Here is a 23928-nt window from a genome sequence, read left to right as displayed (position 1 = left end):
GTCTTTTGATAAAATATCAATTGGCTAAAATTTTAGCTCTGATCAAGAAAGTAGGGGAATCTCTAGGATGAGTAAGAATAGAAGCATTCCTCCCTTTAAGCTTAGAAAAAAATTTTCTTAATATTTCCTGTGTATGAAAATCTGAGAAAGGAACTGAACCTAAAATTACTTTGACATCAATGAGGGATTAATGCATCTTTCAAAGTTTATAGAAATCATAGTATCTAAGACTTGAAAGAAACATTAATGATCAACCAGCCAACCCCCCTGACTTGATCTCCTGACCTCATAAGATCCTAGCAAGTGGTTGGCTATGCTATGCTCCAACAAAGAGATGAGGAACTCACCACCTTACAAGGCATTTCCTAATAATTGGTTTGCAAACTTTTGGACCAACACGTCTCTTCTGACTATAGCAGAAAATATGCTGACATGACCCTAGCTATTTGAGTATTTTATCTGTGTTCAGATGGGTACCTGCTTTAAGAGCCCTTCATGACAAATTTAAGGGAAGTTTGAGACAACTTATTTCAAGTGATTGAACCTCATGGCCATGGTTTTCAAGTCCCTATGACTTCTAGCTAACTAGAATCTTGTATTCTTTCATGGTTTATAGGGATTTAACACTTTTGTGTTGAGAGATGCTCTGTAGTCTTTTTGTTACATGAACTTCTTCTTCCTTGAGAGGTATAAGCACAAAAGTGGGTAAGGGCTTATATATATGGAAATAATTTGGCCTCTTCCCTGTGAGTTAGAAAAATGCCCAGTTAGAAGGATGTGATAGGTATTCTTAATTGTATACAAACCCACTCTTGTAAGTTAATTGTTAAAATCTTTCGTATTTTCCTCTATAAATATAGCTAAGTCTCTTTAACTAGAATCCCAGTAAATTGATAACAGATGATCATTATTAACAGACAATATATTCAACAATAATAAATGATCATTTGACTATTTGGCTATGTTCTCTCATTTTAAAAGAGCAAAGGAACTGCTAAGTGAATTATAATATAAATAAAGTTGTAAGGAGATGTTTAATACAATATTCTTTAAAAAAACACCATTGTTGCATACTCTTAATATTCAACAGGACTGCTGTCTAATGGTTTCTGTCATTATCTGTGTATATCTCATAAACCTGAAGAGATAAATTATGTTTGGTAAAAAAACAAAATAATGTCTTCCTGAGAGTCTCCCCCCTAAATATGACCATCCTCCAGGTCATATTTAGGCTTTTGGCAAATCTATCATAAGATTGGAGAGCACCTTTATAGATAGAAACAGTTGTCATGGACATGACAGAATGTAAGTCCCATGTCTAAACAAACAAGCTACAATATGATATTGACAGTAGGCATGAAAACATAATGTGTATTTGCATGACTTGTTAATGGTTTTTATTGTCGAAACATAGTGTATTTCTTCCTCTATGCAAAGGAAGAGTATTTTGATTGTGTGAAAGGTTCTCAAAGCACTGATTTAAAAAATAAATCAGATTTTGAGATTTAAAAAAATATAAATTAATAGAGTAGTTGCAGACAACTTTCAACAGGCAATTAGATAAAAAGGAGCAATAATATAATCTAATGTCAAGCATTCAGCATTCTCTTAATTGTATCTTATGTAAAATAAGGTTTCATCTCTCCAATGATTGAGCTTTTGATATTCATTCTCTTTTCTGCGAACCGCTGAATTGGATTTGGCTGACTTTCATTGCCTGGTCCTTAGTGACAAGTTTACTGTGTGTACTTTCTGAATTTTAACCTGTCTTTTTAATCTGAAGATTTTAAAAATCCCTTATAGATCCATGATGGACTAATTTATGGAAATTAAAATGATGGGACAGTTGTTCCATCCAATAGAAAGAGGAAATGTCACTCCCAGGAGAAGCAGCGCTAATAAACCTGAAATCAAGTCAGTCCACATTTTCAAACCTTGTGCTGGTACACCGGTGTGTAATATTTATCCTGGTACAATGTTGTTACTGGACCTTGGAGAGATTCTAATTGCTAACTCACATCAGGGTTTGGTATCTGAAATATTTCCTGGCAGCAATAATAAAAAAAAGTAAGAAACAATAAACCTTTTAAGGCAGAATTAAGATTATTTACGACTTTAATTAAAAATTGAAAACTGGCATCATTTCAAAAAAGCCTTTACAAAAATGTGAATTCATCAAAAATAACCATAAAAATTCCAAGGTGATAAAGGCACAGTGGAGTAATGGTCCCAGCCCTAGGGAATTGTTTTGCTGAAAAGAATAAAACCCTTTTCTGTCACACCCTGTTAGTCATGGACTCATTTAATATACCCTGCCTGCCTCTAATCCTTTTTTTAACCCCTCATCCCCCCCAGACACTAAATGACATTATTTTGGTCTTAACATTGCCGGCTTTATGAGGCCCTACTCTGAAATCAGGGCCAGCGACAAGCCACCTTCAGCTGTAAGAGAAATGTTTATTAAGAGGGGCAGGGATCTCATAAGCAATGCCCTGGCTGTGGGCACATGGCCCTTTCCCACACCTGTTGGGTCCTACTAAAATCCAAGAACCTGAAGTCTCAGCTAAATATTGTTTAAGCTGTAAGAAGAAAGAAGAAGGAAAAAAAAAACATTTGTACAAAGAAATTGGGATAATTTGGCTCATTGCATGCAAAGAGTAACTTTTCTCTTTGTCTAATGCATGCACGCACACACACCCACACACCCCATCCGCCGAGGTATAGGCTTCTTCCATGGAATGTGCTTTGCAGACCCTGAGTTCATTAAATAGAGGGCTACACAGATAAATGAGTAGCAAAATATTCAAGCCACCAGCTCTGGTCTCCAGTAAGCACAGAATCTAGCCTGCGGAGCAAAAGACAGAATCTGTCCTTCAATTCTGTCTCATAATGTGTGGTGAAATAAGAGAAAATGAAGACAATAAGCCACTTGGTATTTTCTTCAAGGCTGTGAACTTTATCAGAATTTTTCATTTTCGCCTTGGAAGCACCATGAGCAGGAGGGTTTCCTTCAACTCTGGCCTGTTATCAAAATGGACTTTCTTAAAAGTGAATGCAAAGAATGCTGGGCCAAAAGGTAGAGACGGCAGGTATCTTTCGTCCATTTCCCCCTTCCTCGAGGATTCCAGACTTTGGGTTGGATTTGTTAAATCCTTGTTAAACATTCACCTTTGACCATTGGTGGTTGATTACTTTCAATTTTGGGACCTCAAGACAAGCTGTTATAAACCAAGCACAGTTTTTGAAATGTGTGTGAATGCAACATGTATTTATACTTCCTACTTAGAGATCGATATAGCTTTCTGGTTAAAATAGAGTGGCCTATTTAATGCAACTCTGTTCGTGTAGAAGTGGGAATTCTTTCAAGTCTGTTCTGAGCCATATATACTAAAAACTGTAAACAATTTCATTAAGTACCACATAGGTTCACTTTGCTTTGTGCAGTTGTTGGAATCTTAAAAAGTAATGGAAAAATATATAGGTTTTCCTAAATGGAAGCATGTATTGGAAGAGTCAGTGAGGCTTACTTTTCTATCAGTTGTTTTCTGTTATCACTTCCATGGTGGACGGCATGCACAAACGTTGCATAATTAGAAGCCTTCACAGATTTTATCAGTTCCCTTCCTTCCTTCTTTCTCTGCTCAGGAATAAACTAAAACCATTCCAAATTCTAAGGGAATGTCAGTAATAGGCGTATATCATAGACATATCATTTCAAGGTGAACTAGCTTCCCCTCACATTTAAGAGATCATATTGGAATTTGAGTAAGAGTTATGCTTTTGCAAGAATGATGTTAAAACGGCATTAATATGTTTGTCTTTTGTTAAGTGAGTCACTTACTAACTTCTGTACTTGTTAACAATTGTTGGTTACAAATTATTTGAACCACACCTCAAAACGATGATGGTGAGACCCACTACCTTCCTGAATGTCCTGATGCCTCAGTTAAGGGTAACTGATTTCAGGAGAAGCTCTGGGTATGCTTTTGTAAAGCAAATATTTTTTGGTTCAAAATAGTAATGCTAACTAATAATTAAATTTAAATTTAAATAAAACCCTCAAATTAACCCTAGCTCTATAGTATTGAATTGGAGTTTAAAACAGTTGTCTAGAGGCTTCTATTTTAAGCAGATCCACTATAAAATCAGCTATGCTTTTGAGAGCATTTTGATGCTTCATGGTGATTTGAGTTGTTTAAAAGGAACTGAGAACTCGTATTTGGATGTGGGAAGGTGGTAGGGTAGGGACAGTTGTCCATGAGAGTCAGTAGTGAGAAAAAAGCTTCTGTTCGTTTCTGGAGAGATCAGAGATGCTGGCTTCAGCCTTGCAAATACAAACAAAACAAAACAAAACAAAAAAGAAAAAAAAAAACAACTATCATCTCTGGGCCTGGTGTCTAGCCAGTGTCTTTTCTGGCTCTTAAGGGAACATTTCCCAAAGTGTGTTCCTTGGAACATGTTCCACAGGATTTTATTTTATATTACATTTAAAAAGATTTTGTTGTCCTATAAATTTTGAGAAATGCCAAGTTAAATAACATTTAATGGTTCCCTTCTTTCAAGAGTGCTCAGAGCCTTGGATATACCAACATTCCAGAGGGAAGGTAACATTAAGTACTGCTCAAAATTACTTGGCCAACAAAACAATCTTCTTTTTTTTCTCTAGAGCATGTAATCAAACTAATCTTCTAATAAATTATTTGAGAGATAGAGTCTCAACTAATTTTATTTATTCCATTCAACAAATACATATTAAGCACGTACTGTGTATCAGGCACTGCATCAGACCCACAGTGTAAGTATATATATGACAGACACATCCTCTGTCCTCATAGAGCCACTTTGTCTTGGTGAAGCCCAACAACAGTAAAAAGACAAACAGAAAATAAGTAACATAAATGCAAGCAAGGAAACGGTGAGAGAATTGATACAGAGATTGTGGAGCGGGACTTACTGAGGTGAGGTGGCCAGGAACACATTGAAATGACCACTTTAGAAATGAGAAAAAATGTATTAGCTGCAAAATTATCAAAAGCACTGCTTAAGTCATAACCTTCCTGTTTGAGCTTCTTTTAAATAATCCTGGTCCTTCTAAGAGTACAGCAATTGACGTCAGGATCACCTTAGCTTTTTATAATCCACCTTTATTGCAGCCTGTCCTCAATGATGGTGGTTTTAGAGGCACCGCGTGCTAGAGAGCGAAATGCATAGCTGACATCTTTCACCTAAGAAAACGGCTCAGCTGGTTAGCATTTGTGGTTCACGAGTGAGGCCCTGAACCAGCTCTGATGAGAACCAAGTAAGACCTGAACTTGCCTTTCTGAAGATTTCACTCCAACAAAAGACACATGGAGACACTCGCTTTCAGTACAGGAGAAGAAATGCTGTGGTAAATTTGCACAGAAAATGCTTTGCATCATGGTTTCTGGAACTTCTTTACAAATGACGGAGACTCTCAAGTCTTAGGTTCTGTTGTTTGAAAGTAAAGAATATCTGTGGGTTTTTATGTTGTTCTCAATTACATTATACTTTGTATTGCATGGGAAACTAGTTTTATTTCTATCCCGCCAAAAAATTCTTATCTGGGACAAAAACAGGGGTGCTTGGCACAGCTCTGGCCAACTATGTGGGGAATGGGAACCCTGCGACAGGTGTTTTAATGAGCCCTTCAGGTTGTACAGTGCCTAGCACAGCTACCTTATGGAAATAGTTCCTAGATAATTGGTTTTTTGATTGATTGACTGTCAGACAAAAGCCTTCTAAGCTTCTCATTCCCTTTTTCTTATTGGATTTTGTGGATTCTTGATGAAAATGATTTGGGTATAAAAGCATTTAGCTCAGACTCTCTGCTGCCTAATGCAATGTCCTAAAACAGCATGGCATAGCTCACCATTGCCCTTCCCAGGCTTTTGCTCCACATCTCCACTTGTGAAATGCTGTTTCCCGCGTGCAGTTACTACTAGTTCTGCTAGTTCTCTTATGTCTTCCCTTTTCAGCTTCAGTTGCGTTTTGTCTTTGATATTCATGGGCAATATTTTCCCATTTGTTTGTATCTTGGCTCTCTGAGCTGTGAAGATTTATTTTCAGGGTGACTTCACACACAGGCTTGGATAAGTCTAATGTAAAAGCTTATGGTGGATACTGGGCAGGTGGCTGTGTCTTAGAGTAGTGTTTGAATTGGACGTCAGGAGGCATGGGCTGCTTTCAAGCCGTGCCATGAATTGCTTCGTGACTTAGCTTAAGTTACATTCTCTGGTTTTTCCATTTCCCCATCTTACAGCTAGCTTGAAAGGCAAACATGGGGCCTCAGAGGTTAAAAGGTAGCCATTTCAGTAGAAAGCATTGTTATATCACATACCTGCAATCCAGGGCAGTGTGTTGTGACTGACAACAGAGCAACAGTGTTGTTGGAAATATTTTCTTTCCTGGGAACCACATATGTTTGTAGGCGGAGTCATCTTTCAGTGATTACTACAGCCAGTCTTTCTGGGTTATATGGACACTAGGTATTAGTGCAAAGGAAGGAAGGAGGGAGAGAAGAAGGAAGGGAGATGCAAATGGGGTAAAGAAAGCTGAGACCCAAACCAGAGGGCATTAAAATCAAACTTGAACCAGTGATATTTGATTCTATTCAGGGATCGTTAACTTGAGGTCTATAGACCATATGGGTGAGGTCCCTGAATAGATGGATGGGTTTTAGGAAGCTCATGAAATCTCAGAAATTATGTGCAAAATGTGTTTTTCTAGAGAAAGTCTCCATAGATTTCACTGACTGTCCTAAATTAAAATACTCTGGTGGTCACCTCTCCCCCCACAAAAAAAAAAAAAAACAACAAAAAACAAAAAAAACTCCTAGAAAGGGACACGAGGAAACTCTAGGAAGTGGTGAATGTGTCTGTTACCTTGAATGTAGTGATGGTATCACAGCTGTTCTCGCATTATGTCCAAACTCATCCGAGTGTATGCACTAAATGTATGGTCTTTTTGTATATCAATCATACCTCAATAAAGCGGGTTTAAAAACAAGCAAATGTGAAGACCATGGGAGCCAAAAGCAATGCAGGACTCCTAGTGACTGTTGTACCTTAGTTATGATACTCAGGAAGACTTTGCCCAGCTAAGAAGAATCTATGCTTCTCATCCCCTACGGGATTTACTCCTACTTACCCAGCATTCACTCTGAGTCTGATATTTTGCTAAGTCTTTGGTTGTACAAAAATGGTAAGATACACACTTTTCCCTTGAGGTGATCAGAGATGTTAAAACTGGATTTTGACAAGGGGTGGACTGATTGTACACATGGTGAGGCGAAGTTTGAGTGGAGACAGACTAGAAGAAATTACACCAATTAGGTCAATATTGACTTTTATAAGGATTACTGGAGGTCTGAATGAGGTTCGTGGCAGTTGGGATGAAGATGAGTGGCCCGGGAGCCGTGATGGATTGAATGCCAGGAGTGAGGGGAAGGGAAGGTTCAAGATGATGCCAGAGAGCCTGGCTTCCAGGGCTGCATGAGCAGCCCAACAGGTGAGATGTCTTCCTCGGGGAAACCTCAAGGCTACTCATAAGGCCTTCAACTGACTGGATTAAAAATAAACTGACTGTAGATGTTAATCACATCTAAACAAATACCTTCACAGCAATACCAAGATTAGTGTTTTATTGCATAGGCTAGCTTAGTGGACACATAAAACTGACCATCCATTATGTTAAAATTTAACTGAGGGTTACTTTATTTGAAGGTGACACTAGCCAAATGAAAATGAGGCGTGTTAAACCTCAAAGTATAATTTATATTAGTCCAATCTGATTATTCTCTAGGAGAACAGAAGGAAATTAATTATTGGCTGTACCTGGTCCCACTCCCTTTCATTACACCATGGGCCGTTCAAAGCAAATTTGTTCATGTCAATTAATTTTCCATATATATATGAAAAAAAATATATATTTATTTATTTTCCTTTTTATTGAATTTACTGGGGTGACACTGGTTAACAAAATTATGCAAGTTTCGAGTGCACAACTTCATAATGTATCATCTGTACACTAGATTGTATGTTCACCACCCTAGTTAAGTCTCCTTTCATCACCATTTATCCCCCCATACCCTCTTCCACCTCTCTTCACCCCCCTCCCTCTTGTGTCCATGAGTTTTTTCTCTTTATTTTTCTTTCTTTGCTCAATCCCTCCACCTCCGCCATCCTTCCCTGCCCCAGCCCCAGCTCTGACAGCTGTCAGCCTGCTCTCTATGAATCTGTCTCTATTTTACCTGTTAGTTCATTTTGTTCATTAGCTTCTACATATGAGTGAGATCATATGGCATTTGTCTTTCTTTGCCTGGCTTATTTCACTTAGCATAATGCTCTCCTGGTCCATCCATGCTGTCACAAAAGGGTAAGATTGCCTTCTTTTTTACAACTGAATAGTATTCCACTGTGAAAATGTACCCACGTCAACTAATTTAAAGACACCGTGCTAAAAGATTAAAAGAATCTAATGCTTTAACTAAATAAGTGGATGATTTTTAAATACATATTTTGTATTATATGTCAGAGAATTTATAGAATCATACAAGTTCATCAGCATGTTAATTTTCAAATCAGTCATTTTTGTCAAATTTATATCATGTATTTGTTAATACAGCGCTTGTATCATATTAAATAAAATAATGACAGTAAAACACTTAGCATGGTACCTGACAAATTATACATGCCCAATAGAGGTTAGCTACTAATGCTGGAATTAAATAATGTCTATTAACTGTTTCTAAGAGAGAAGACAAGTGGTTGCAATTTTAGTAAGTTGGCTTTCTCTACTCCAGGTTCTTCCATAAATTTATTTTACTCTCAGAAAGATTTTAGCTCTTTAAAAACAGTTAATGGCAACTAAGATCATGGCATAATTTTGAATTGTTTATATATTCACTTTTTAATATTAAAAAAACACATTTGTAGTCATGTTTTTGTGTTTTAAAATCTCAGCCAGACAAACTGACTGTTCTAATGCCTATATTCATCCAGAGAACCCATGTCTTTGAACTGGAAATCTCTGCCATTTGTCAGTCCTCCCATAGATATTGATTTGTGAATGGAAAATGGATGGCTATAGAATTCATGCTGAAGAGTCTTAAATTTATGTCCATTTTAAACCTTGTTTTTTTTCCTGATTTTGCTTTTTCTAAATTGACAGAAGACCTCTCGTAATGTCTTTATTGTAATTATTTGCTATTTTATTTCCTCTAGTGTGAGTTATTTGCTCATTTCCTTTGCATATGGACTTCTGAATCATGGACCTGGATTCAGATCCTTACATCACAAGTTTTAATGATATGACCGTGGATGAGTTAACATCTCTGGACAGCAGGCTCTCATTTGTGAAATCAGGATAGTATCAGCAATCCCATAGGTTTGTCATAGCTTCTAGTGAGAAAACACTTGCAACAATTGCTTGTTGCAATTCTGCACTAGACAGAGTTCAGTCCTTGGAGAGGAGGTAGCTGTGTTCACAGGGGTGGAAGTTACTAGAAGGTGTTAGAACACAGAAGAAGATGGCTTACCAGCCTCCATCTCTGCTAAGGAAACCGGCTTTAATTAGTGATTTTAAAAGATGACAGTGAGATAATAACAAGAATTTTCTAAAGGGAGAAGAGATTTTCCTATCCCAGCTGCTTTAGTTGGATTCTTGCATTAGAAGGTAAGAGAACTTGACAAATAGATCTTTCAGCTTCTCCAGGGCTCCAGTGGAATTGTTCATCAAGTGAAATCCAATCTCTATGATTCAAATGTTTTAATAGTGATTGTGGCAATAGAGATAAAGAAAGGGTCATATTTCACCTATATTTAACACTTTAACATTTCAGAACCATTTTGTATACATTATCCTATTTTATTCTTCTGGCCTTGAGTCAGGATGGATTTTTTTAAATACTACATCTACACTCTTTAGTTTATTTCTGAGCAATGAGAAAGTTCATAAATGGAAAGGGAGCTAAGTATGATGCCAAAAGGTGGTAGGCTGTCTTCCTGCCAGCCTGAAAGACCTAACAGAATGTGTGCCAGAATTAGTTAATACCACCTAATGAATAGTTGTGCGTTAAGTCTTGACACACTGTTTGCAGTCTTGGCATTCCACAAAACATTTTGGCAAAAGATTATTCACTCTCCCATTTAACAATCCAGAGCCCTCTTTATAAACTCTAGCAAACTGTCATGTGACATCTAAAATGGTCACTGTTTCCTCAGTTTGTTGAGGGTGGACTAACACTTGAGTTAACTGTTCAGGGATTACAGATAGTTGCTGCCTCATCTCAGTGGGGCTGTTCTTTTAACTGGAATAGAAACATGTTTTTCCCCAGTGGCTTTTCGGAATGGATGTTTGCTACACTGCTGCTACACAGGGCCAGCTGTGGGCACAGCTGTAGTCCATTAGAATAATAAGAATGCTTAAATTTAATCTTATCCTCCCTGAAGATCAGTATGGGGAATCACATTAAGAGGTCCTAAAAGATACTAATAAAGGTTCTTCATGAAGTCTTAGGCTTTCTGACCTTTAAGACAATCTCTCTTCCCTCCCCTCCCCTCCCCCACACATTCTGTTATTTAGCAAGACTAGTATGTGAAAACATTCTGTATATTATTAGGTCAAGAACCTACCTTCTGGAACACCAGCAAGCACATGGATTCTAATTCTGTTTTCCAAGGTTGCTTCTTCTTTGGCATTAATGACTTTGCTGATGTATGTAGAAATCCCACATTAATGTCCCTAGTTCCCTACAATTTTTTCTTATTACCCATCTTCCAGATTTTTTAGCATATGGATTGCATTCCTTACTATTCTCTTTATTTCCTTCATGCCATAGTAACAGTTTCACCTTGGGTCATATAAGACCTGCAGTGTCATTTATTGGCTTTTGAGGCAAGCATTGAAATTCAAAAGGTTGACAAGGGAACTGAGGCTAAAGGGCCTTATATATCATGCTAAGATGTTTCAACACACACCGTGATCAGATGTATGATTTATAAAGTTAATTAGGGTGGTAACATGGGGGATAAATTAGAAATTTTGGGTGAAGAGAGATAAGACAATTAGGTGGCAAAACTTCTATTTATCAATGTTCTGTAGATACCGTGGCATATCCAATTATGGCTACAGCCAGCTGGACTGTCATCAATTTCAGGTTTCTTAGTCTTGTCCAAAATGCTATCAAGGGAGACTTTGCTAAATATCTTGATGAATTGTAGGCTCATTACATGTACACTTTTCACCTAATGTATTTAAAAAGGAAATGAGTACTCTCTGGTTGTTCTCAATAACCCCATCCTAACTCCAATTGACTTCCTTCATTCTGAACTGCTCACCACCTACAATACTTTCCAGCATCTTTCCAAGCGTGAAATTTAAGCCTTCTTGCAGTCAGTTGCATATCTAGGCTTTTTCTTTTTTGCCTTGTTGAAATTTGAGGTATGGGCTTGTATTTTTCCATTTTCTGGGCCTGTTTGTACTTTCTCAAAGCATACTTTTAGAAAAAAGAGATTTTATGTATTTTTAGACAGAGGGGAAGGGAAGGAGAGAGAGAGAGAGAAATACCTGACTGGGAATCGAACCAGCAACCCTTTGGTTCACAGGCCAGCACTCAGTTCACTGAGCCACACCAGCCAGGGCTGAAAGCATACTTTTATAATCATATATACGTGTGTTTCTTGGTAGCAGAATTTGTGTAGCCTTAGAACCTTGCTGTTTTTTTTTCTCTAATGCTAGGTATTATTCCTTTCTCCCACCCTACTTCCAGAGATTACTTTTCTAACATTTCCCATTTGGTACTGTCACCTGTGGGCGATATATAAGCCAGATAGTAGCCGAGTTGTGATATACTTTCTCACAGTTGCTTAACACTGGTGCATATCTTTCCATATATTTTTCTATGATATGTAAACATGTTATGGGGCTCCTCTGTTTTGATTCTTTTTACGCTGTAGTCTATAGTAAAACACTGCCATGATAAGTTTTCCTCACACAGTATTTGCAAGGTCATCACTGGACTCTGAAAAAATGAAATTCAAAAGGGAAAACAAGGTAAAGGGGAGGCAGAACACAACAGACAAGAAGCTATGTTTCTCAGTAGTGCTTTGGGCCAGCCTAGATTACAAGCCCCGGGTATCGGAATTTGGGTAATGTTTACCCACTGTGGACTTTGAATACAAATTGTATTTTGAGATGACAGTGCAAAGGGCACCCTTGACATTTCTTCGTTCGTACATAAGCAAATACAGAAATCAGTTTTATTTCTGTGTACTCAAATAGCAATCAAGGATGACCCATTCCCTTGCTCCTTTAAAAAAATAATCTTATTCTTTTATATGAAAATATGTGTCCAGAACAAGTTCTCCAATTTTTAGATCCTAAGAACTCAGACACATTAGGGTACACTAAATCATGGCATAAATGAGCAGAGTAACCTAATGCTTCATGATTCCCCACTCCCATCTCTACCTCAGTTGTAAGCCTCCTCTTCTCCATCCCAGATAGAAAGCTTGAAATTGATCACAGTCTTCAACACAGCAAAGCACTCACAAACTCGGTACCACCTGTGGTCTCCTCAACCATCAGTGATGGCAAAAAGGGATAAATTGGCATTTAATACATCCAGTAATAGCATACTGGGTGCAATGAACCATTTTATTGTTTTCTCTTATGAAATAAGAGTTTAAAGGAAATGCAAAGAAGAATGATGATAACCACTAAATACCTGTGTAGGGCACAGTTTACTGAGCACTTCATGCCTGTTTACCTCTTTCATCTTCACAATCATTCTGCAAGGCTCGTATTAAAATTTACTATAATCCCATTTTAAAGATGGGGAGCCTAAGTTTCAGAGAGGCTAAATGATTTTAGAAAGCACACAGTCAGTGTTGGAACTCTACTCTAGCTGAGGTTTTTCTGATTCCATCAGCCCTCCTTTGACTCTACCATTCTTGCTATGGGCTGACTGATTTTCTAACTTGGAATACTTTGTAACTTGTCAACAAGTACTTGGTGTGAGGACCATTTCCATGGAAATGGAAATAGATGTGCTCCATAGGAGCCTTCTGTTAGAAGAGGTGGCCAGATCCCCGTGCTTTGGAGTATCTTCCTTACAATTTTCTGAAGGCCAGGAGTACCATCCAGGTGGAGAACCCTGAACCCAGACGGGCACCCACCAGAGTGCCAGCCCCCATTTCTCTTCCTGTAAGTGCTCCCTCACACTCCAGTCAGTCTATGGGTTCACCTTGGTGTTCTATAAGCTCTGGGACTCATGCGGGCAGCGTCACCCTAGGGCCCTGTAGGCAGGGCCTAATTCCAAGAGAGAGATCTGGTGAGCAGATCACTCCTGATTGCCAGTGTGGCATTTCTTTAGCTGAAACACTTGAGATTGGACCTCTGGTGTGATACTGACATATTGATTTGGGTGACTCAAATTATATAGACAGGAACGCTGTAGGAAAAAACAAAAACAAAAACTTTTGTCCAATGCTCTGCATATCCTAGGGATGACCCTGAGGTGTCAGGAACTGCAAAGGCGCAAACTAGTAAGTGAGTTTGCTGCAGTTTCATAGATACTGGCACAAGACATGAACCTCCTGGGTTGGAGGCAAAAAAAGAATTTATTACACACAACAATAGCTGTAGCTAGAGTGTCATCATTTTCTTGTGCCAGCTTCTTAAGTGCCAGTTCCCACAAGGTCCTGCAAAGAAGGCCACATGACGCTCGCATACTCCGTGGATTTTGTTATAAAGAGGGAAATTCTGAGCTCGGGGAACCCGACTCTCATAATGCATATAAGGATACCTCCCTTTGCTCAGGAGAAAGACACTATCCAGTCACTTCTCTAAAGCTGTTTTTTATAGAAACATTCTTAAAAGATAGTCCAGAAAGTCAGTCAGTACCTCTCCCCCCAAGACATGGAGAAACTTGAGAGACCCATGGAGAATTGCCTCTCAACAGTAGGTTCCTGTTGCTCCCTCTTGATTGCAAATGTGCAAGAACTGCCAGATGGTAACCCCAGCCTGCCCTGGGATGGCCCTGAATGATCGTCCTGAAATAAAAGTGGTTTCTGAAAGAAAAGACTGAAGCCAGGAAAGAAGAAACATAGATATTTGAAAAATGTGATTGTATATCTTAAGAGTCTGTCTATAATTCTGACCATGCCATCCGTGTTTATTTCAGACTCTATAGTCTTGCCCGTGGACTGTACCAGGTATTTCATGGTTTGATTTGAGAGTTGCTCTCCTATAACTAAAATTATCTATTCCCCTAGCTGTTACAATGCTTAGAATTGCCACCATTGCAGTCATTCTTCAGTTACGGGATTGTCTCCAGAAGAACTCTGTATAATTTTGTCCTATTATATGGCAAAGACAACGCAACAGTCCCTATACCCCCATTCATGTAACAATATACATCTGTGTCTGTTCTCAGTGGATATTAAGCAATGAAGGTGGTTTTAACAGAAGAATGGGATTGGAGGAAGTGAGAAATAATAAGTAGACTTGGACCTGGGAAAGGGACTTTCAATAGGGTCTCTGGGGCAAAAAGGAATAGTTTAAAACCACTGGATGACAAGGCAGAGAACAACCCAGCATCAGGGAGCAATGAAACAAAATGGATGAGGTGGTATTTTAGAAGTCACTGCACAATTTATCCTGGAGCCCATCCTGGTACTGGACTTTAAGAATAGATCTTAAAATACAGCTTTACTATTCCATTTCCTTAGTTTTCCTTGGCTTTTTAAAAGGAATGTAGGCAGTATATTTTTAAATGAATGTCAGGGGAGTGATTTTAAAGGAACCACTCAAACACAGTTGTGTTTGCTCACTTGTCAATGTCACTCTTCCTTTTCAGCGCCCAGCTCGGCATCAGCTGTGTGCACTGTATATGCAGACATCTTGAGCTGTGACCGTACATGCAGTCCATGGCTGTTGTCTCTTTGGCCTCACTCCTATGCAGATGCTACCACCGCAAAACACCAATGACTTCGATACAAAGCAGTGATATTTATATGGATATGGTTAAGCTAACTCTGTGGTGGTGAGAGCCTCAGTTTTTCATTTCCTGGCTAGTATTTGCAATGAGGAATTGCAACACTGCATTTACGTGCATTTTTGCCTTTAAAATGTTCTGTGGTGTTGCAACATTTGAGAAATTCCCAAGGACCCTTAATCTTCCTGCAAACACTGGTTGTAAGATAACAACCAACTCACTATCTCAGAGTAATCTCCTTGAGGCCCTGCTACATAATGCTCATTTTACATTGTATATCTTTAGATTGTCCCTGTACTATCTTTTAGTTTAAATTTTACCCTTGAGGGTACCAATTAAAGGATGAAGAAAGAGGGTTTTTTTTTAAAGATTGTTTGCTTTTTTCAAGAGCATTTAATGAACTTAAAGCTACTTTGCCTATTGCTTTCCATGAAATCTATTTAAAATATTTTATTAATGCAAAAAGACTTGCATTCAGTGCTAAGGACCAGTGAACAGTAGCCATGACAACCAAGAAGCCATTTGGGAGGAGAAAAAAATGCAGTAAAGAGTAAGTGTTTTAATCCTTAACTTTAATCCCTTTACTTCCGGTTCTCAAAATAAAATATAAATCAGGCACCATGGAGTGCTGCAATTTTTATCTGAAAGGGATGTTGGCAAAAGAGGATTAGTAATGGACAGACGTGTTTAAGGAATTTAATCATACAATTTGTTGTAAAACTTTTGAGACCACGAGTGACCAGTTCCTTTGAGTGGTGTCAATGAGAAGCAACAAAACATACTTTGAAACTGATTAGAGAGTTGGCACAGGGGGATACCCCTCTTTGCTGTTATTGTTACATCATTTCAGCCTGTGGTAATGACATGAGAAACCAAGGAATTTGCCTGGTTCCCCAGTGGGTAGGGAAGAAGCTGGGGGGGCGAGGGGTTGTCTCGTTGGTAGAATAGAGATATTCTTTTGATCTTCAAAATACTAGGGAAAAATTAAGTCGCCTGTATTTTGCGTACTACCTCCTCTTGATGTTTGATTACTATAGGATTTTTACAAAGACATGTGCTTTCCATTGTCAACAGATCTTGGGCTTCTGCTAAAAAGCACAGGCTTCAGTTTCTGTGGACAGCAAAACAGTTCTCAGAAGGATAGATTATTACTTCTTAGTGTCTCTGTACTTTTAAGATTTTCTTTTACATGAAGTACTGCTGACCTGCTATTTCTGATTAAAAATAAAATTTCTAATTTTCTTTAAAGTCAAGGCAAAAAATCACCCCCTGCCCCCGACAGTGGCTTAAAATGTTGTTTGACTATACACTTTGTTTTCTCTAGTTCTGCTTTGGAGAATTATTGGGGATGAAAGGAAGACATGTCTTTTTTCTGCCACTTTTTTCCCCCTCAGCATATATATAAGAATATTTCTTTGATAAATTTATTTCTAGTGCACAGGACTTTTGGCAGAGATCTGAAGGAGCTACAACTGGTACTGGTTTCCAATAGTGTTGGAATGTGAAATTACTTTCAATGACAGTATCTTGGGTGAAAAATGATGACAGAAAAGCAACGTGAGGCCCTTAGAGCATTTGAGAGTGGAATTAGACACTGCAGAGTGCTGAGTTGCATTGGGAGTTCCTTGTAGACCTTGAGGACAAAAACATACATGGTAGGTAGGACATCTGGGGAAGAAAAATAGTACCATGTTCTCCAGCATAGACGAGAACGTGCAATACTGACACCACCAGTTTCTCCTTCCGCATCTGGACCTGGTTTACTTTCTCACTCTGGCAGAACCAGCAAGACTAGTGTAGCCCAGGGCAGAGTTTCTGAGATGTGATCCTGGTACCAAGAGTGGCCTCTGGCAGCTTTCATCATCCTTCCCTTGGATTTTTTGGCTTTGTAGTCTAAATTTCTGGGGTGGAGTGTGTGTGTGTGTGTATTGAGATAGGATTTCTGTTCATGGTAGGGGGTAAATGATAATAAGAAAGACAAAATTAAATCAGTGTACAGAGGAGGAATAGTAGACTCTAAACATGAAAATGACTTTGGCAAAGGCTGTGTAGACTACAGGAATCCATAGACTAGAAGTTCAATTCCTGTCTTGGGCTTCACCCTACAGAGCTTCTCTGAACCAGGAAGCTCTTCCAATGACCAAAGACAGGAGCTGCATTTCACCAAAGCATCAAAAGGTCATGTGGTTCATGCATCACTCCAGATGTACTGTTCTTGGATGAGAAAGGGGAAATTGCCTTCAGTAAAGTGCTTCTCTGCGTTGACCAAAATAACCCCATGGGCAAGCTCTTATGTTGGAGGCATTCCCTCAGGGCTTGGAAAAAGACTCTGGAGTAGTATTGAAGTATTTGGAGTAGTGACCAGGGAGACCAGGGCCACAGCTGATTATTTATTCAACCAGGAATGAGAATATGAAGGTTCTCATCTTGGCTGTGTAGTTTGTCAAAAAGAGGGCGTGAGTGTGTCATTTTGGGCCCACTCAGCTTAAGATTTCTATGATCTACTTATCAAATATATTCTAGACATTCAATCTTTAAAAGCATGGTAGAAAATTGGATTTGTTCCCAGCCCTTCCAGATGAATGAGAGATATGAAGTACAAATGTAATGAATTAACATTTCCTATTGGAAGGATTGCTCATTTGCACATTCCAAGAGGCAATGTATAAATGTGAATAGTATTATCAAGTAAAATTTGGCATCGGTAAGAACTGAGTATTATAAGGAAATAAACTTCCCAACTGTCTTCTTTTTTTAACTTCTGTTAAGGTTTCACTTGGCTAATTCCAGTTTTATTCTTAGTTGATAATTTTGGCATGCTTAAACTACCTCCCTCTCTTTTTCCCATCATATTGCATGAAGACATGATTTTATCTGCCTTTAGGGGCTACCCTAGAGAATAAGCATGGATTAATGAATTCTTAGCAGCTATCGAGTCATTTGTTATTCATTCATTTATTTGTTCACACATTTCCCAAAACATTTATAGAGTACCTTTGATGGAAAAAGCAGTGCTGTTTCAGCTTGCATGATCAAACAGACATGGTTTCCATTTATAAGGAGCTTTTTTGTCTTCTGTCTTACACACATTCACACATCATTTATAAATAAGTATTATACAATGCAGAAACCACATGTAGCATCAGAGTGATACAAAGAAATTGCTGTTGGAATGTTTGAAAAGGAAGAAATGTCTTTGGAATGGGAAGAGCTGGGGAAACTTCAGTAAAGAGATGACACTGAATTGGACCCTGGAGAAGGTGCTGAATGGGTGACAGATATGCAGAGACTAGAGAAAAGGGGACTCTCAATGTGAGAGGCTTGTGGCCAGAAGTACAGCATGAGACCTGAATGAGAAGCAACAAAGAGGATAGGGGAGAGCGCCTTGCCTCTGTGTGACATAGACGTGGGACATGAAGTCAGACAGCTAGGAGAGAGCCAACCTGTTAAAGCCCATGAGTTTGGGCTGTACGTATTGCTTGGTAGAGAGTCACTAAAGGGCCTTGAATGGGCGGAGGGACATTGTCAGAAATGTACCTGAGGAAAATTAAACTGGCTGTTGAGTACAGGATGGATAGGAGAGCAGAAAGCAAAGTGCACTTCATTGAAATGGCAGCCTTCAACTTTCAGAAGTAGGCATTTTAAAAATTGTCCAGACACTCATGCACAGTAAAATCAGCCTGAAATCTTTTTTAGACAATTCATTTTAATTATATGAAAGAAAGGGAAAAATGACTTCTGCAGCTAGCCTCTCCCCACAGTTGCTCAGCTATAGCATAGGCAGGGGCTGTAGTCAGAAATCAATTCAAATGCAGACAATAAGGAGCTGGTAAGATGGAGGAGGGAAATAATTACTAGATAGCTGGATGCTTTAATTAAACCTTGAGAACACTTGAATAGAAAGGAAAATGCTGCACTTTACTGGATGGGATGGAATGTATGTGGTCATATCAGTGCAATGAGCCGGTGTCAGGAGGAATTTATGAAGTTAGATAGATGAAACCGCTCTTCTTGCTTTGAGTCTTCACAACCCCTTCACCAGGCCCTGAAGGGTGAAGGAGGCTGTTTCTCATGGCTGTGTGAAATTCTGTATTAATATTTCTCTACTTATCTAAAAGAAATCATCCTTTAATTTAATATTGAGATGTTCCTCCAGGTGAAGTTTGACTCTACCTTTGAATATGTCCACTTACGGACCATTTTCCAATCAGGAAAGAAACTAAGTAAGATTCTTGGTATCGCTTTTAAAATAATATGAACTCAGGAGGAAAATGGTGTTTTCACAAATGTAACAATAGCAAAAAATCCGTACCTTCCTGATTTCAATATCCTTTTGAATCTCAGCTCCCCAACTCTGTACAGATTTTGGTAAGTAGGATACCTAGATGAAGTATTAGTATGTGTAATGAAGCTAAGCCTGTTTTGTTGTTGTTTTTGATTTCTAACATATTTTAGACTTTTCCAAAAGTCCAAAGCTAGCTACATTCTTCTGAAATAGAACAATTTTAAGGTAATATTTATCTTTTAAAACTCTGCTAGTATCTTGATTGGGATACTCTTTGGCCTCAGACTCTGTTTATGAGGCTAAGTTACAGCCCAGAGGGTTCTAACTGGTATTACTCTCCTCCTAACAATCATAATAGCTTCTACTTCTAGAGCAGAAGGAAGGAAGGGGGGTGGGTTTAGGGAGGAAATAATAACAAAAAAACAAAAACTGTGTACTATACTAGCTACTTTCCTTGGGTCACTTCATGTAATCCGTAGCGTTGGTGTTATCACCCCTATTTTACACAGGATGGTACTGAAGCCTTTTTAGGGTAAATATCTTCCAAATGCCACATATTAGTACATAGCAGAGCTGAAATTTGAACTTGTATCTACTTGACCCTAAAGCCCCTATTCCTTTTTCCTTTGTCACATTGTTACATTATGACATATAAAAGGAAGAGGTTGCTTAAAAGAGAGAAAATACCCAAAAATTGGACGGGAGAAAAAAAAGGAACTAGAAATAACATGTTAGTGCTACAATACTCCCATACTGGATATTAATGAAAAAAGTAGTAACAGAAATATTTAACATGTATTGAATATTGGTATACCATATTGTGAAATATTTTATTATCTCATGTTATTCCTAACAAGTATCTTATAAATTAGGCCGCATTATCCACTTCGTACAGAGAAAACAAAGCTAAAGAGATGCTAAACAATTTGTTCACAGTTGCCCAACATTTCATAAGTAAGGACACGAAAGTGCAAATTCAGGTATTTTGGATCCAGAGCCCACACTCTTATCTTTCATGATCCATATTGTGGATAAGGTATTATTTAAGAGGTTGTTAATAGCTTAGTGTCAATAGGGCATGGGCTATTTTTAGAGATAACTCACTCTTTGGCAGAGATTTAACATCATCTTTGGTGTCAGAGAATATTTTTACTGAGTTTGCAAATGGCATCAAAGTGGGGAATGTGGTGTCCAACTGAGATGATTGAATCAAATGAAATGCAGCCAAAAGATTCTGAACCACCAAATGGCAACAGAGCTTTAAAAAGTTATCTTCCAAATATAAAGAAGCATCAAAAGGAAAGAGCATCACAAATGAAAATATACTTAGGGATTTTACTTAAAGGCAAGTTGTATTTGAGCTACACTCTAAGCCCTATGAGGACAGGGGACTCAGTTATCTTGTGTGCCACTTTATCTCCTAGGCCTAACACAGTTGGTGGGGCAGGTAAGAGCCCAAGAAATATGGAAGGAATGAATGAATATGGATTTTAAAAAGCTATTGACTCTTTTAGGCTGCATCAATAGAGGTAGAAAGTCTAGAACAAGAGATGTGTTTGTTCTTTTATACTCTGTCCTAGTCAGAGAGCTGGTTGGTTCACTACATTAGTATTTAGATATCATTTGTACATTGGCCATTGAGGTCCAGTGTTGAGAGTAACTGGGGTGGTGAATGAAATAATATGCTATGTGGGAGAGAAAGGACGGACACTTTAGTGACTTTTGTGTGCCAGCTGCTTCTGAAACCTACCTCATTTAGTTCTCAAAGTGACCGAGTTTGCTCAATGGCATCATCCTCATTTTACAGAAAGGAAACTAGAGTCAGGCAAATGAATATACCTCCCAGGATCACACAGTAATTGAACCACAGTTTGTCAATCTGAAAGTCTCAAACTCCTTCCACTTAAGACTAAAGATGTTCAATCTGTAGATAAAAAACTGCTCAGGGAGGGCTGACAAAGAAACTAAACCACAGTGCTTTTCATGGCTGAAATTCCATAATACTACAGCATTTTGAGGCTCCTCAAATATTGAACTATAAAATATAGTGTGAGCAAAATTATTTTGTGTGGTCTGGGAGAAGAGGGGAGGAATGAACAACAGAGGGTTGAAATTATGGGCAGCAGATTACAATTCAACTTGAAGCAAACTTTCTAATGATTAGACCTATTTAGAAATGGAGAGAACTGAGTTGTAAGGGAGTGAAGTCTCTATCATCAAAGGGATTTAGACAAAGGCTGGACTGCTACCACGTTATGTGGTAATGTTATGCAGTTCAATACCATACATTCAAATTTAAATGAATTAAAATTAGATAAAATTAAAATAAAATCTGGAAAATTAGATTAAAATGAAAGTAAAATAAAAGCTGGTACCTCAGTTACACTACCCACATTTCAAGTGCTCATTAATCACATGTGACAAGTGGCTACCAATTAGTACAGCACAGCACTGTTCCACCATTGACGAAAGTTCTGTTGAATAACACCGCTGTAGAGTTGGCACATAAGATTATTGGACTCTACTTTCTTTTTACTTTGAAATTCTCTTTCTGTGAACATTTCCCATCAATCACCTTTTTTGACTGAATAAGCACTAGTTTCGTAGTATCTATACTAGCACTGCTTTTTCATGTCTCTTATTGAGATATACCCCAGCATATGTACAAATTAAATTATTTTGGTATGTTCATTAATCAGCTATGGATAAAATTTTTGGCCTATGGAGTCACCGCTGACCAAATAGGTATTCCATATATAGAAGTTCAGGGTACCTGATTGGACAATACCTTATATTCCCAAAGAGTTTTCTTCTGGTGTTGTTTTTCATTCTCATATCTTTTCCTCTTGGCAAATTGGTCATTCACAAAGGAAATGAATTTGATAGCAGATCATTGGAGATTAATTACCTACGATATGCCAACGCTACTTCATAAATGTCAGTGCTAAATAATCTCCTAGAGGGAGATTTTTCAGATTCAACTAGAAATTAATTGTAATTAATATAATAGGTTAATTCATTATAATTATTTTTAAGCCTTTTGGCAATGAGTTAATTCCCTGGGATCCACATTGCTCCAAGTGTCATAGAGAATGTTTGATGAGAATGTTCTGGTACTAAACCTTAACCCTCTGGAAAAAAAGCCTACTTGTCTTTCCTTCTGGCTGAGTTTCTCCAGAAATATGTTTTGGTGGCATTCGATTCCTGGAGAACAAAGAAATCCCTACAAGGTGATGCATAAACATGTATAGCCAAATAGACTATGCTCATTGGAGAAGAGGAAAACAAAAGGCCTTTGATTGTGCCTCGTTTTCTTTGGAAGTATGTCTCACTGCAGACTAACAGAGTGCCTTTGCTCTTGGAATAAAATGTAATAGAACTGAAAATTGAAGAATCTGGGCCCTTTTCCCTCTCCTAATTATTTCCACTTGACTCACTTAATCTTGGATGACTATTCAGTCATATCTGAAATGAGAAAATGATGGGACTAGAATTTCCGTCTCTTGTTTCAAGAGCTTATAAACATTAACAGAATAGTCTTGAACAAAAAACAATAAAAATCGCAATTGATGGTGCCTTGTTTTTATATATTAGGAAAAATCCATGCATTGTAAGGAAGTAGCTCAAATTTCCAAATGGAAGAAACTCGTCAAGCCATGATGGGTGATTTCATTATTAACATTGAAAAACTATCACTTGGAACAAATATTTCATAACAGGAAATTGTACAGAAGCTAAAGAGCCAATTTGTTTACATGCACATGGATAGAAATTAAGCCCTGAAATGGATCATTGAACATCAGGATTGTTAGCACTCAAAGTCTCACGGATTGGTTTCTGAGACTCAGCTGTCTCCTTTCTTCCTAGTATGTCCATGAGCCTTACTGAAGGTTTATGAATAGCAATCCTAACAGTTGCTAAGAGCTAGATCAGAACTCATTATGCAAAAAAAGTTCCTGACAACTGGAACTGTGTAAAAGTGAAACTAACTGCCAAGGTGATGAAGTTGCCCCTTACTATAGGGAATCAAGCAACGTCTGAGATCACTTCCTGGGGATACTCTTGGAAAGTGGTATATAAGTTAAAGGTTTATGCCCAGTGCTATCTGAATCCCCTTTGAATGCTGATTATTCTTGTAAGTTATGGTTTCGTTTTTAATTGAGACTCCACAGTTACGCTTTCAGAATTATCCGTAATATTCAGAAGACCCACTTTCATTAAACATCTAGTCACCGTACCCCTGGTACGTGGCCCATCCAGCACTGAAGGGAAGGGAGTAGTGTGCACCTGCCCATCCTGTGAGTGCTGCTGATGGGCTCTCTGCATCCCTGGACCAAATCAAACAAATCTGGGGATGTTGACTAAGTTGGGTGCTCCTGGATGCAGACTTTAAACATCATTGTATTTTTTAGACACAACCATATACCACAAGCGATTGTAACCTCCTGTAGATAAAGACTTGTGTCTCATTCTTACAAGTTCAGCCAGCAGTGAGCAATTTACCCAGATGCTGGTCCCACCCTGCCAGGTGCAGACTAAACTCCTACCAGGAAACAACCCCATGGACATGTCCAGGTGCAGAACTGTTGGAAACAGACTTGGCAGCTCTCCCTGTACCCAGCGTGGG

At 38.4% G+C, this 23928-nt stretch overlaps 1 protein-coding gene across 1 annotated transcript in view; it reads left to right on the top strand.

The window, feature by feature from the left end:
• The window catches only part of GLIS3 (GLIS family zinc finger 3), a 440244-nt gene that overhangs the window by 345908 nt on the left and 70408 nt on the right, over positions 1-23928 (top strand). The window lies entirely within an intron of this gene.

This window comes from Pteronotus mesoamericanus, unplaced genomic scaffold, assembly GCF_021234165.1.
Source record: "Pteronotus mesoamericanus isolate MK-2021 breed Mesoamerican mustached bat unplaced genomic scaffold, CSHL_Meso_final contig_73, whole genome shotgun sequence".
In the NCBI taxonomy this organism is placed as follows: Eukaryota; Metazoa; Chordata; class Mammalia; order Chiroptera; family Mormoopidae; genus Pteronotus; species Pteronotus mesoamericanus.
This window is presented reverse-complemented; position numbering and strand designations above follow the sequence as displayed.